This window comes from Arachis stenosperma, chromosome 7 (genome assembly GCF_014773155.1).
Source record: "Arachis stenosperma cultivar V10309 chromosome 7, arast.V10309.gnm1.PFL2, whole genome shotgun sequence".
Taxonomy (NCBI): domain Eukaryota; kingdom Viridiplantae; phylum Streptophyta; class Magnoliopsida; order Fabales; family Fabaceae; genus Arachis; species Arachis stenosperma.
The window spans coordinates 23,433,095-23,449,920 of record NC_080383.1 but is presented as its reverse complement, the minus strand read 5'-3'; positions in this window follow the sequence as shown (position 1 = coordinate 23,449,920).

Below are 16,826 nucleotides of genomic sequence, written 5' to 3'. Positions count from 1 at the left end.
TGTAAGGCACTTGTATTATTTTTTATGAGAAAGATAACTAATAAAAACACATGGTTGAGATCTATATTTTAGTTTGTGTTCATTATAGGGTCTAATGTGAAAAAAGCATAAGCATTCAACAATTCTAAAAGATTTATAATCTGGTTTAATATTAAATAAGATTTCAAAAGGTGACTTATTGTTTGTCATATGTGAAGGCAATTTAGTTAATTTCTTGAGTTTCTACTTATATTATGTTATTATTTATTGGTGTTTGTTATGTTTTTAATGTTATTAATGTATTCACTGTATAGATATGAAGACAGACAACAAAGATAGGTCGAATGGGACACGTGGTCATGGTATAGGAAGGACTTCCATTGAATCCTCTAGAGCTGCCAAGTCATCGCCTTCTACCTTGCTTGTGACGTCACAGGCGGGTCCATTGGACCAGCAATTTATCATTGTCCCAAACCTGACTGGGTGCCTCCTTCTGCTACGCCCCCTATAGATGCAGCAACAACGTCGATAGAGCCTGCGCTGGGTGATACCTCCATTGCCCCCGAGCAGGATGTGTAACACCCTAACTTTTAGCATCTCATGATCACACTAAAAGTTCAGGCACTATCTACCTTTAATCCTTTAATAACATACTATATTTATTTAATATTGAGCTTTCGGGAATATAAACCAAATTTTTAATTATGAAAGCAAAAAGTTTTACTTTAAATCTTGTAATCACACAATTATATCCACATAATATTAAATACATAGTCTTATTTACAATTCTTCAAATACAAGTCCTACCCCTCTAGAAACCGATACAATAAACGACGAGGGAAAAATAAAGCCTAAGACTAAACCAAATACAGAAAAAGAAAACACATATATACTTAAAGCTCCGTAGTTCGGTCGTGACTTCGCGTCAAAGCTTCCCAAACCTGTCACTAAAAAAAGAAATTCTGTAGGGGGTGAGAACATCGTCCTCGCAGGTTCTCAATAGGGAAGGAAATACCTTCAAAGCAAAGAAATACTTGCAAATAAAAAGAAGTTCATTATAAAAATAGTTTATCCCTGAAATAACATTTTGAAAAAGTTTTGTGGAAAAACTTACTTTCGTAAAGAAACTCCTTTAATTTACAAATCAGTAAGATGAATAATACAGTTTAAAAAATGGAAAGGACTAAAGACGTGCCTAAGGGCTTCTTACCCAACTTACATCACTCACTCATATCCAACCAATTTATAAATTAGAATAATAAAGCAATACCTAATCCATCCTACTCAACCTCCATCATCACATATTAGAAACCACTCTCATCACGCCTCCATCAAAGAAGGTCTCTCAGATAAACATACGCATACAAATTAGACAAAGAAAACACAGATAGGACACAGATACAACAAGTAGAGCAAGTAGCATATGGACACGGTTAATTGTTTAGGCAAACCAAGATAATGTATACTCAAGCAAAACATACAAATGCATATGATACACGCCTGTCCTATGACTGATGAGCTCATCTGTTGGTTATATAGCCAACCCGACATGTCCTAGTAGCTAACCATTGGACAGTCCCTCTGTGTGCGTATCGTCAAGCTCAAAAATATCCATGGGAAAAACCCTAAGCTCAAATCAACATATTGATGAGCGGATAATTTGTATGCTTTTTGGCATTGTTTTTAGTATGTTTTTAGTATCTTTTAGTTAGTTTTTAGTATATTTTTATTAGTTTTTAATTAAAATTCACTTTTCTGGACTTTACTATGAGTTTGTGTGTTTTTCTGTGATTTCAGGTATTTTCTGACTGAAATTGAAGGTTCTGAGCAAAAATCTGATCCAGAGACTGAAAAGGACTGCAGATGCTGTTGGATTCTGACCTCCCTGCACTCGAAGCGAATTTTCTGGAGCTACAGAAGCCAAATTGGCGCGCTCTCAACGGCGTTGGAAAGTAGACATCCAGGGCTTTCCAGCAATATATAATAGTCCATACTTTGCCCAAGATTTGATGGCCCAAACCTGCGTAGCAAACCGGCCTCAGAAATTCCAGCGTTAAACGCCGGAACTGGCATAAAACTTGGAGTTAAACGCCCAAACTGGCATGAGAACTGGCGTTTAACTCCAGAAAACGTCTCTACACATAAAAGCTTCAATGCTCAGCCCAAGCACACACCAAGTGGGTCCGGAAGTGGATTTTTCTGTCATTTACTCATTTCTGTAAACCTTAGGACACTAGTTTACTACTTATAGGATCTTTTGACATTGTATCCGTACCTCATGCAACCTTATGACCTCATAACACTTTGTACACGTTTCTTCCACAGTATGAGCCTCTAAACCCCACGGTTGGGGGTGAGGAGCTCTGCTGTGTCTTGATGGATTAATGCAATTACTACTGTTTCTTATTCAATCATGCTTGCTTCCATTCTAAGATAACACTTGTTCTTAATCCGGATGGATGTGATGATCCGTGACAATCATCATCATTCTCAACCATGAACACGTGCCTGACAACCACCTCTGTTCTATCTTAGATTGAGTAGTTATCTCTTGGGTTCTTTAATCGGAATCTTCGTGGTATAGGCAGGACCTGATGGCAGCATTCAAGAGAATCCGGAAGGTCTAAACCTTGTCTGTGGTATTCTGAGTAAGATTCAATGATTGAATGACTGTGATGTGCTTCAAACCTGTAACCTACTGGGCGTTAGTGACAGACGCAAAAGAGTGATTCTATTCCGGTAGGGGAAGGAACCAAACCGGTGATTGGCAGTACTGTGACAGAGTGCGTGCATTAGCTTTCACTGCGTGGATGGGAGGTAGCCATTGACAACGGTGAAACCCTACACGAGCTTGCCATGGAAGGAGACTTGCGTGTTTGAAGAAGAAGACAGTAGAAAAGCAGAGATTCAGAAGATGGAGCATCTCCAAAACCCCAACCCATTCTCCATTACTGCAATACAAGTAACCATTACATGTTCTTTTGCTTTTCACAATCAATCCTGATAATTTCTGATATCCTGACTAAGATTTACAAGATAACCATAGCTTGATTCAAGCCGACAATCTCCGTGGGATCGACCCTTGCTCACGCAAGGTATTACTTGGACGACCCAGTGCACTTGCTGGTTAGTTGTGCGGGATTGCAAAAGTGTTATTGCAATTTCGTGCACCAAGTTTTTGGCGCCGTTGCCGGGGATTGTTCGAGTTTGGACAACTGACGGCTTATCTTGTTGCTTAGATTAGGACTGTTTTCTTTTTGTTGGTTTAGAGTCTTTTAGTTGAGTCTAGTTTCATATTCTAAGTTTGGTGTCAATTGCATGCTTTTTGTTTTTCTTCTTTTAATTTTCGAATTTCTCTTGTTCTTAGTCCCTTTTTGATTCATAAAAGTTCTAAGTTTGGTGTCCTCTTTGTGTTTTTCCTTTAAAATTTTCGAAAAAAAAATTAGTGTTTGATTTTCTAATATTTTAAGTTTGGTGTCTTTTTGTGTTTTTCTCTTTCCTCTTTTTAAGAATCAAATCTTTTTCATAAAAATTTTTCAATCATATCTTCTTAATTGCTGTTTTCAAAATCTTTTTCTTTACTAATTGATTCAGTTCTCAATTTACTTTGATCTTATTTTATTTTTAATTTTCGAAATCTTATTTTATTTTCCTTTTGATTTTTGAATTTTTATTTTAAATTTCCTTTTTGTTTTTATTTTTAATTTTCGGTTATTTCAAAAAAAAAAATTTATCTCTTTGCAATTATTATCATTTCCCTTTTGTCCATTATGGACTTAAGTGGAATTAACCAGTCCAGAAGGACTCTGGGGTCCTATGCCAACCCCAATACAGCTGCATATGGGAGTAGCATCTGTGTACCTCCCATCAAAGCAAGCAGCTTTGAGCTAAACCCTCAACTCATTATCATAGTGCAGCAAAATTGCCAGTATTCCGGTCTTCCAGAGGAAGAACCTACTGAGTTTCTGGCACAGTTCTTACAAATTGCTGACACAATACATGATAAAGAGGTAGATCAGGATGTCTACAGACTGTTACTATTTCCATTTGCTGTAAAAGATCAAGCAAAAAGGTGGTTGAATAACCAACCTACAGCAAGCATAAAGACATGGAAACAGTTATCAGAAAAATTCCTGAATCATTTTTTCCCTCCAAAAAGGATGACACAGCTAAGGCTGGACATCCAAGGCTTTAAACAAGAGGATAATGAATCCCTTTATGATGCCTGGGAGAGGTATAGAGGTATGCTCAGAAAATGCCCCTCTGAAATGTTTTCAGAGTGGGTACAGTTAGACATCTTCTACTATGGGCTTACAGAAAAAGCTCAGATGTCTTTAGACCACTCAGCTGGTGGATCTATACACATGAGAAAGACAATTGAAGAAGCTCAAGAGCTTATAGACATTGTTGCTAGAAACCAATACTTATATTCTAGCAAGGAATTCGTTCCACAAGAAGAGGTCATGGCAGTAGTCAATGATCCTGATCCTCAAGAATAGAGGAATGAGCTTAATCAACAATTGCTCCTGATGACAGAACAGTTAGCAGAATTTAAAGAAATGCTCCATGATACTAAGGTTGCTAACAAGAGCATAGAACTGCAGTTGAATCAAGCAAAACAGCAAATATCTAAACAAATAACAGAAGAATGTCAAGCAGTTCAATTGAGGAGTGGGAAGACCTTGAATAACACTGTTCAAAAGAGCAAAAAGCCAAACAAGAAACAATTGACAGAGGACAACCAAACCACTGTTCAAAATCCCTCTGAGGACAGTAAGAGCCCAGAGAGGAATGTGGGCGTTCAAACGCCAGAAAGGGAAGGAAAGCTGGCGTTAAACGCCCATTCCTTGCCCAGTTCTGGCGTTCAAACGCCAGAAAAGGGGGAAAAGTTGGCGTTAAACGCCCATTTTTCACCCATTCCTGGCGTCCAAACGCCAAAGGAAAATTAGACACCTGAGAGTGCTGACAGTAATCCCTCTAACAAGGCTTCTTCAACCACTTCTGTAAGGAATAAACCTGCAGCATCTAAGGTTGAAGAATATCAAGCCAAGATGCCTTATCCTCAGAAACTCCGCAAAGCGGAACAGGATAAGCAATTTGCCCGCTTTGCAGACTATTTAAGGACTCTTGAAATAAAGATTCCTTTTGCAGAGGCACTTGAGCAAATACTTTCTTATGCTAAGTTCATGAAAGAGATCTTAAGTCATAAGAAGGACTGGAGAGAAACTGAAAAAGTGTTTCTCACTGAAGAATGCAGTGCAGTCATTCTAAAAAGCTTACCAGAAAAGCTTCAAGATCCTGGAAGCTTTCTGATACCATGCACACTAGAAGGCACTTGCACCAAGACAGCTTTATGTGATCTTGGAGCAAGCATCAATCTAATACCTGCATCCACTATCAGAAAGCTTGGGTTGATTGGAGAAGTCAAACCAACCAGGATATGCCTCCAACTTGCTGATGGCTCCATTAAACACCCATCAGGCATAATAGAGGACATGATTGTCAAGGTTGGGCCATTCGCCTTTCCAACTGACTTTGTGGTGCTGGAAATGGAGGAGCACAAGAGTGCAACTCTCATTCTAGGAAGACCTTTTCTAGCAACTGGACGAACTCTCATTGATGTACAAAAGGGGGAAGTAACCTTGAGAGTCAATGAGGATGAGTTCAAGTTGAATGCTGTAAAAGCTATGCAACATCCAGACACACCAGATGACTGCATAGGCGTTGACATTATTGATTCTCTGGTAGAAGAGATCAATATGGCTGAGAGCCTAGAATCAGAGCTTGAGGACATCTTCAAAGATGCTCAAACTGATCAGGAAGAGCCAGAGGAGGCAAAGGAATTTTCGAAAATTCCTCAGGAGGAGGATAAGCCTCCTAAGCCTGAACTCAAACCACTACCATTATCCCTGAAATATGCATTTCTGGGAGAGGGTGACACTTTTCCAGTGATTATAAGCTCAGCTTTAAATCCACAGGAAGAGGAAGCACTAATTAAAGTGCTAAGGACACACAAGACAGCTCTTGGGTGGTCCATAAGTGATCTTAAGGGCATTAGCCCAGCTAGATGCATGCACAAGATCCTGTTGGAGGATAATGCCAAACCAGTGGTTCAACCACAGAGGAGGCTAAATCCAGCCATGAAGGAGGTGGTGCAGAAAGAGGTCACTAAATTACTAGAGGCTGGGATCATTTATCCTATTTCTGATAGCCCCTGGGTGAGCCCTGTCCAAGTTGTTCCCAAAAAGGGAGGCATGACAGTGGTTCATAATGAAAAAAATGAACTGGTTCCCACAAGGACAGTCACAGGGTGGCGCATGTGTATTGACTACAGAAGGCTCAATACAGCCACCAGAAAGGATCATTTTCCTTTACCATTCATAGACCAAATGCTAGAAAGACTAGCTGGCCATGATTATTACTGCTTTTTGGATGGCTATTCAGGCTACAACCAAATTGCAGTAGACCCTCAGGACCAAGAGAAAACAGCATTCACCTGCCCTTCAGGCGTGTTTGCCTATAGGAGAATGCCTTTTGGTCTGTGCAATGCACCTGCAACCTTTCAGAGGTGCATGCTCTCTATCTTTTCAGATATGGTAGAGAAATTTCTGGAAGTCTTCATGGATGACTTTTCAGTATATGGAGACTCATTCAGCTCCTGTCTTAACCACCTATCACTTGTCCTGAAAAGATGCCAAGAGACTAGCCTGGTTTTAAACTGGGAGAAATGTCACTTTATGGTGACTGAAGGAATTGTCCTTGGGCACAAAATTTCAAGCAGGGGAATAGAGGTGGATAAGGCAAAGGTAGAGGTAATTGAAAAATTACCACCACCTGCCAATGTTAAGGCAATCAGAAGCTTTCTGGGACATGCAGGATTTTACAGAAGGTTTATCAAGGATTTTTTGAAAATTGCCAAACCTATGAGTAATCTGCTAGCTGCTGACACTCCATTTATCTTTGATAATGAGTGTCTGCAGGCATTTGAGACCCTGAAAGTTAAGCTGGTCACAGCACCAGTTATCTCTGCACCAGATTGGGCATTACCATTTGAGTTAATGTGTGATGCCAGTGATCATGCCATTGGTGCAGTGTTGGGACAGAGGCATAATAAACTTCTGCATGTCATTTATTATGCCAGCCGTGTTCTAAATGATGCACAGAAGAATTACACAACCACAGAAAAAGAATTACTTGCAGTGGTTTATGCCATTGACAAGTTTAGATCCTACCTAGTAGGATCCAAAGTGATTGTGTACACTGACCATGCTGCTCTTAAATACTTACTCACAAAGCAGGATTCAAAACCCAGGCTTATCAGATGGGTGTTGCTTCTGCAAGAGTTTGATATAGAAATAAGAGACAGAAAAGGGACAGAGAATCAGGTAGCTGATCATCTGTCCAGAATAGAGCCAGTAGTTGGGGCGTCCCTCCCTTCTACTGAGATTTCTGAGACTTTCCCAGATGAGCAATTATTTGCCATTCAGGAAGCTCCATGGTTTGCAGACATTGCAAACTATAAAGCTGTGAGGTTCATACCCAAAGAGTACAGTTACATGCAGAGAAAGAAATTAATTTCAGATGCCAAGTACTACCTTTGGGATGAACCATATCTCTTTAAGAGATGTGCTGACGGAGTGATCCGCAGGTGTGTACCCAGAGAAGAAGCACAGAGGATCCTATGGCACTGCCATAGATCACAGTATGGAGGACATTTTGGAAGTGAGCGAACAGCCACTAAAGTCCTCCAATGTGGCTTCTACTGGCCTACTCTCTATAAAGATTCCCGAGAATTTGTGCGCAACTGTGACAGTTGCCAAAGGGCTGGTAACCTGCCTCATGGATATGCCATGCCTCAACAAGGGATATTAGAGATAGAGCTGTTTGATGTATGGGGAATTGACTTCATGGGGCCATTCCCACCATCATACTCAAACACTTACATTCTGGTGGCAGTGGACTATGTATCTAAATGGGTAGAAGCAATTGCTACACCCACTAATGATACCAAGACTGTGCTGAAATTCCTCCAGAAAAACATCTTCAGCAGATTTGGTGTCCCCAGAGTGCTAATCAGTGATGGGGGCACTCATTTCTGCAATAAACAGCTATACTCTGCTATGGTTAGATATGGAATCAGCCATAAAGTGGCAACTCCGTATCATCCACAGACTAATGGGCAAGCTAAAGTCTCTAACAGAGAGCTAAAAAGAATCCTGGAACGGACTGTAATGGCCCGAAGAAAGGATTGGGCAAAGAGCTTGGATGATGCTCTGTGGGCATACAGAACAGCATTCAAGACTCCTATAGGAACCTCTCCATACCAATTGGTGTATGGGAAGGCCTGTCATTTGCCTGTAGAACTGGAACATAAAGCCTACTGGGCGACCAGATTCCTAAACATGGATGCACAGTTAGCTGGTGAGAAAAGACTGCTCCAGCTGAATGAGCTAGAGGAGTTCAGACTCAATGCCTTTGAAAATGCAAAAATTTATAAGGAAAAGGCAAAGAAGTGGCATGACAAGAGATTGTCAACCAGAGTCTTTGAGCCAGGACAAAAAGTTCTGCTCTTCAACTCCAGGCTCAAATTGTTTCCAGGAAAACTCAAATCCCGGTGGAGGGGTCCGTATGTGATTACAGGAGTGTCACCATATGGATATGTTGAGCTTCAGGATATTGATTCTGATAAGAAGTTCATTGTTAATGGACAGAGAGTCAAACATTATCTTGAAGGAAACTTTGAGCAGGAATGCTCAAAACTGAGACTTGAGTGATTCTCAGTGAAAGTCCAGCTAAAGACAGTAAAGAAGCGCTTACTGGGAGGCAACCCAGTCATTAGTAGGTTGTATGAATTGTTCTTACAGAGGCAAATATCAAAAAAATGAAGGAATTCACAGAGTTACAGAAGGATTCAGCTCAAAAAGCAGAGAAAATGAGCTTACTGGCGAAAAAACGCCAGTAAGGTGCATTTTGGGCGTTAAACGCCAGAATGGGTACCATTCTGGGCGTTTAACGCCAGTAATGGTACCATTTTGGGCGTTAAACGCCAGAATGGGTACCATTCTGGGCGTTTAACGCCAGGTGTGCAGTATCACTGGGCGTTCAGAAAAACGCCCAGTGAGGAAGGTTTTCTGGCGTTTAACGCCAGCCAGGTTACCTGGCTGGGCGTTAAACGCCCAAAAAGGGTGCCAAGTGGGCGTTAAACGCCAGAATGGGTGCCATTCTGGGCGTTTAACGCCAGAAAGGTGGGGGGACCACATTTTTGTTTTCAACTCAAATTTTTTCAAACTTTCCTCTTTTTACCCATAATCTTCTACATAAATGCACTTCAACCTTTCATCATTCACTTTCAAATCTTCACAAATCAAAACCATTCTTCAAATCTATTTCAAAATAATCTCAAATCTTCTTCAAAAACTCACCCTTTTCTCAAATTTTTTTCAAAATCTTTTCAAATTTCCTTTCAAATCTCTCTTTTGTTTTCGAAATTCTCCTCCCCCCACTCTATAAATGAACGTTCCTCACCCCTCCTTCCTCACACCATTCGAATTTCCTCTCTCTCTCTCTCTCTCTTCTCTTCTTTCTTTTCTTTTGCTTGAGGACAAGCAAAACCTCTAAGTTTGGTGTGCTTTTCCGTGATCACTAAGCTAAGATCTATCAAGATCATGGCTCCCAAGGGAAAACAAACCAACTCAAGAGGAAAGAAAGAGATTAATCCAAAGAATCTTTGGAATGAAGAGAAGTTCTTAACCAAAGAACATGAAGACCATTATCACAAAATAATGGGTCTGAGGTCAGTGATCCCGGAAGTTAAATTTGATCTGAAAGAAGATGAATATCCGGAGATCCAAGAGCAAATTCGAAACAGAGGTTGGGAAGTTCTGACCAATCCTGAGACAAAGGTTGGAAGGAACATGGTTCAGGAATTCTACTCAAATCTGTGGCTAACAGATAAGCAGAGAATGACTGGAACTGCTTACCATACCCATAGAACCATGGTCAGAGGGAAAGTTATATACTTCCATCTGGACAAAATAAGAGAAATATTCAAGTTGCCTCAACTACAAGATGATCCTGATTCCTTTAATAGGAGGATGGTGAGAGTAGATAAGGGGTTGGATCAAGTTCTAGAGGACATATGCCTCCCTGGAACTAAGTGGATAACCAATTCTAAGGGTGTCCCAAACCAACTCAAGAGGGGAGACCTCAAACCAATTGCAAGAGGTTGGCTAGACTTTATTGGGCGTTCCATATTGCCCACTAGCAACCGTTCTGAGGTTACCATCAAGAGGGCAGTGATGATTCATTGCATTATGCTTGGAAAAGAGGTGGAGGTCCATCATGTGATCGCTTGTGAGATTTACACAATTGCAAATAAGAATTCCACTGAAGCCAAATTGGCTTATCCAAGCTTGATTTCCTTGCTCTGTAAAGAGGCTGGGGTGAAGATGGGAGTAGATGAGTTCATACCCATTGAACACCCAATCACCAAGAAGTCAATGGAAGGACAAGTGCAAGACAACTCCATCAAAAGGAGGGCGCATGAGTTCCTCCCTGAACTCCCTGAAATTGGCTACTGGGCCAACCTAGAAGCATCTATTAACAAGTTGCAAGAGACTATGGAGCAACTGAAGGAAGAACAACAGAATCAAAACTGCATGCTCTGCAAATTGCTGAAGGAACAAGAGAAGCAGGGGCGTGAAATTCAAGAGATGAAACGCCAAAAGCTCTCCTCTCAAGCTGAGGGAGCATCCACTTCTCAAAATCAAGGTTGTTGAGTCCTAACTCTGTGAAAACCTCTATCATTAGGAGCCTCTGTTTTTCGTTTTTTGTATTTTCCTTTATTTTGATTTTATTTTTCGTTTTTTCTAGTCTCATTCTATATCTATTTTTGAGTCTTGTTTTTAATTCATAATTAATAAAATTAAAGTTATGCCTTAAAGTTATGAATATCCTATGAATCCATCACCTCTCTTAAAAGAAAAAATGCTTTAATCACAAAAGAACAAGAAGTACAGGATTTCGAAATTTATCTCTGAAACTAGTTGAATTAGCTTGATGTGGTGACAATACTTTTTGTTTTCTGAATGAATGATTGAACAGTGCATATGTCTTTTGAATTTGTTGTTTTAAGAATGTTAAAATTGTTGGCTCTTGAAAGAATGAGGAGAAAGAGAACTGTTATTGAGGATCTGAAAAATTATCAAATTGATTCTTGAAGCAAGAAAAAGCAGTGAATACAAAAAAAAATATTTTTCGAAAAAAAAAAAAAGAAAAGAAAAAGAAAAGAAATAAAGTGGTGATCCAAAGCAATAAGAGTGTGCTTAAGAACCCTGGACACCTCTAATTGGGGACTTTAGCAAAGCTGAGTCACAATCTAAAAAGGTTCACCCAATTATGTGTCTGTGGCATGTATGTATCCGGTGGTAATACTGGAAGACAGAGTGCTTTGGGCCACAGCCAAGACTCATACACTGGCTATGTTCAAGAATCAATATACTTAACTAGGAGAATCAATAACATTATCTGAGTTCTGAGTTCTTATAGATGCTAATCATTCTGAACTTCAAAGGATAGAGTGAGATGCCAAAACTGTTCGGAGGCAAAAAGCTACTAGTCCCGCTCATCTAATTGGAGCTATGTTTCTTTGATATTTTGGAGTCTATAGTATATTCTCTTCTTTTTATCCTATTTTGATTTTCAGTTGCTTGGGGACAAGCAACAATTTAAGTTTGGTGTTGTGATGAGCGGATAATTTGTATGCTTTTTGGCATTGTTTTTAGTATGTTTTTAGTATCTTTTAGTTAGTTTTTAGTATATTTTTATTAATTTTTAATTAAAATTCACTTTTCTGGACTTTACTATGAGTTTGTGTGTTTTTCTGTGATTTCAGGTATTTTCTGACTGAAATTGAAGGTTCTGAGCAAAAATCTAACCCAGAGACTGAAAAGGACTGCAGATGCTGTTGGATTCTGACCTCCCTGCACTTGAAGCGGATTTTCTGGAGCTACAGAAGCCCAATTGGCGCGCTCTCAACGGCGTTGGAAAGTAGACATCCAGGGCTTTCCAGAAATATATAATAGTCCATACTTTGCCCAAGATTTGATGGCCCAAACCTGCGTAGCAAACCGGCCTCAGAAATTCCAGCGTTAAACGCCGGAACTGGCATAAAACTTGGAGTTAAACGCCCAAACTGGCATGAGAACTGGCGTTTAACTCCAGAAAACGTCTCTACACATAAAAGCTTCAATGCTCAGCCCAAGCACACACCAAGTGGGCCCGGAAGTGGATTTTTCTGTCATTTACTCATTTCTGTAAACCTTAGGACACTAGTTTACTACTTATAGGATCTTTTGACATTGTATCCGTACCTCATGCAACCTTATGACCTCATAACACTTTGTACATGTTTCTTCCACAGTATGAGCCTCTAAACCCCACGGTTGGGGGTGAGGAGCTCTGCTGTGTCTTGATGGATTAATGCAATTACTACTATTTCTTATTCAATCATGCTTGCTTCCATTCTAAGATAACACTTGTTCTTAATCCGGATGGATGTGATGATCCGTGACAATCATCATCATTCTCAACCATGAACACGTGCCTGACAACCACCTCTGTTCTATCTTAGATTGAGTAGTTATCTCTTGGGTTCTTTAATCGGAATCTTCGTGGTATAGGCAGGACCTGATGGCAGCATTCAAGAGAATCCGGAAGGTCTAAACCTTGTCTGTGGTATTCTGAGTAGGATTCAATGATTGAATGACTGTGATGTGCTTCAAACCTGTAACCTACTGGGCGTTAGTGACAGACGCAAAAGAGTGATTCTATTCCGGTAGGGGAAGGAACCAAACCGGTGATTGGCAGTACTGTGACAGAGTGCGTGCATTAGCTTTCACTGCGCGGATGGGAGGTAGCCATTGATAACGGTGAAACCCTACACGAGCTTGCCATGGAAGGAGACTTGCGTGTTTGAAGAAGAAGACAGTAGAAAAGCAGAGATTCAGAAGATGGAGCATCTCCAAAACCCCAACCCATTCTCCATTACTGCAATACAAGTAACCATTACATGTTCTTTTGCTTTTCACAATCAATCCTGATAATTTCTGATATCCTGACTAAGATTTACAAGATAACCATAGCTTGATTCAAGCCGACAATCTCCGTGGGATCGACCCTTGCTCACGCAAGGTATTACTTGGACGACCCAGTGCACTTGCTGGTTAGTTGTGCGGGATTGCAAAAGTGTTATTGCAATTTCGTGCACCACATATATAAAATATATATGCATGCCCATGGGAGAATCCAGCGAGTTAAAGTGTCCGGTCACATCTTGCGACAGAGGGTCAACAGAGTGTCGAGTCTCAACCTGGAGTAAGTGGTGGTAAGTCACTGCGTCTACCCAAAGAAACTCGTATCTCAGATAATTCAAATACTTAAGCCATGTGAATATTTCAATCATGCTTCATCAATATCCACATCCTTCTCAATCATTCTCAATCATGTCTCTTTCATCACAATTCTTGTCATCAATAACATAACCATCACCATCAATCACAGTCATCATCCCACATCACTATAATCAACCGGAATCATCACCATATATCAATCATACTTAATCATTATCCTCTCTCTCAACCGCAAAATTATCATCAAACCTCAATCAAATCCAATTGTCACTAATCACATCTTAATTTCAAGTATAACCTCCAAACAACTTACCAAACTTACCTTCAAATCAAACATCACACAATTATAATCATATTCCTTAAAATAATTCTCTTTTTCTCAACTCCAATGTTTAATTCTATTAAACTCTCAAACTCACTCTCCTATTCCCAACCCTTGAATTTATAGTTAAATTACTTTTTAAAATCTTTAGCTAGTGATGAGCGGATAATTTATACGCTTTTTGGCATTATTTTTAGTATGTTTTTAGTATGATTTAGTTAGTTTTTAGTATATTTTTATTAGTTTTTAATTAAAATTCACTTTTCTGGACTTTACTATGAGTTTGTGTGTTTTTCTGTGATTTCAGGTATTTTCTGGCTGAAATTGAGGGATCTGAGCAAAAATCTTATTCAGAGGCTAAAAGGACTGCAGATGCTGTTGGATTCTGACCTCCCTGCACTTGAAGTGGATTTTCTGAAGCTACAGAAGCCCAATTGGCGCGCTCTCAACGGCGTTGGAAAGTAGACATCCTGGGCTTTCCAGAAATGTATAATAGTCCATACTTTTCCTAAGATTTGATGGCCCAAACCGGCGTTGCAAATCAGCTTCAGAATTCCCAGCGTTTAACGCTGGAACTGGCATAGAAATTGGAGTTAAACGCCCAAACTGGCATAAAAGCTGGCGTTTAACTCCAGGAAGAGTCTCTACACGAAAATGCTTCAATGCTCAGCCCAAGCACACACCAAGTGGGCCCGGAAGTGGATTTTTCTGTCATTTACTCATTTCTGTAAACCCTAGGTTACTAGTTCACTATTAATAGGATCTTTTGACATTGTATCTGGACCTCATGACACTTTACACATTTCTCATTGTATCTTCTACAGCATGAGTCTCTAAACCCCAGGGTTGGGGGTGAGGAGCTCTGCTGTGTCTTGATGGATTAATGCAATTACTACTGTTTCTTATTCAATCATGCTTGCTTCCGTTCTAAGATATCACTTGTTCTTAACCCGGATGAATGTGATGATCCGTGACACTTATCATATTCTCAACTATGAACGCGTGCCTGACAACCACCTCCGTTCTACCTTAGATTGAGTAGATATCTCTTGGATTCCTTAATCAGAATCTTCGTGGTATAAGCTAGAATTGATGGCGGCATTCAAGAGAATCCGGAAGGTCTAAACCTTGTCTGTGGTATTCTGAGTAGGATTCAATGATTGAATGACTGTGACGAGCTTCAAACTCGCGATTGTGGGGCGTTAGTGACAGACGCAAAAGAATCACTGGATTCTATTCCGACATGATCGAGAACCGACAGCTGGATAGCCGTGCCGTGACAGGGTGCGTTGAACATTTCCACTGAGAGGATGGGAGGTAGCCATTGACAACGGTGAAACCCTAATTACAGCTTGCCATGGAAGGAGCCTTGCGTGTTTGAAGAAGAAGACAGTAGGAAAGCAGAGGTTCAGAAGACAGAGCATCTCCAAAACCTCAACCTATTCTCCATCACTGCAATTCAAGTACCTGTTTTATGTTCTTTTGCTTTTTACAATCAATCCTGATAATCTTTGATATCCTGACTAAGAGTTACAAGATAACCATAGCTTGCTTCAAGCCGACAATCTCCGTGGGATCGACCCTTACTCACGTAAGGTATTACTTGGACGACCCAGTGCACTTGCTGGTTAGTTGTGCGGGATTGCAAAAGTGTGATTGCAATTTCGTGCACCAAGTTTTTGGCGCCGTTGCCGAGGATTGTTCGAGTTTGGACAACTGACGGCTTATCTTGTTGCTTAGATTAGGACTGTTTTATTTTTGTTGGTTTAGAGTCTTTTATTTGAGTCTAGTTTCATATTTTAAGTTTGGTGTCAATTGCATGCCTTTGTTTTCTTTTATTTTTTCGAATTTGCATGTTTTTAGTCCTTTCTTGTTCTTTAAAAATTCTAAGTTTGGTGTCCTCCTTGTGTTTTTCCTTTAAAATTTTCGAAAATTTGTGTTTGGTTTTCTAAAAATTTTAAGTTTGGTGTCATTTTGTTGTTTTTCTCTTTCCTCATTTCAAAAAAATCAAATCTTTTTCAAAATAATTTTCAATCATATCTTTTCAATTGCTGATTTCAAAATCTTTTTAATTAACTAATTGATTCAGTTTTCAATTTGCTTTGATCTTATTTTTTTTTAATTTTCGAAATTTTATTTTATTTTCTATTTATTTTATTTTATATTTTTTTTCGGTCACTTTAAAAAAATAATAAATAAATAATATAATAAATAATCTACTTGCAATCCATATCATTTCCCTTTCTCCATCATGGACCTAAGTGGAATTGAGCAGTCCAGAAGGACTTTGGGGTCATATGCTAACCCCATTACAGCTGCATATGGGAGTAGCATCTGTATACCTCCCATCAAAGCAAGCAGCTTTGAGCTAAACCCTCAACTCATTATCATGGTGCAGCAAAATTGCCAGTATTCCGGTCTTCCACAGGAAGAACCTACTGAGTTTCTGGCAGAATTCTTACAAATTGCTGACACAGTACGTGATAAAGAGGTGGATCAGGATGTCTACAGATTATTACTGTTTCCATTTGCTGTAAAAGATCAAGCTAAGAAGTGGTTGAATAACCAACCTGCAGCAAGCATAAAGACATGGAAACAGTTATCAGACAAATTCCTGAATCACTTTTACCCTCCAAAAAGGATGACACAGCTAAGGCTGGACATCCAAGGCTTTAAACAAGAGGATAATGAATCCCTTTATAATGTCTGGGAGAGGTATAGAGGTATGCTAAGAAAATGCCCCTCTGAAATATTTTCAGAGTGGGTACAGTTAGACATCTTCTACTACGGGCTTACAGAAAAAGCTCAGATGTCTCTAGACCACTCAGCTGGTGGATCTATACATATGAAGAAGACGATTGAGGAGGCTCAAGAGCTTATAGATACTGTTGCTAGAAATCAACATTTGTACTCTAGCAATGAGTTCTCTACAAAAGAAGAAGTTATGGCAGTAGCCACTGATCCTAATCCTCAAGAACAGATGGTTGAGCTTAATCAGCAACTACACCTGATGACAAAACAGTTAGCAGAATTTAAAGAGATGCTCCAAGAAACTAAAATTGCTAACAAGAACATAGAATCACAGTTGAATCAGACAAAACAGCAGCTATCTAAAC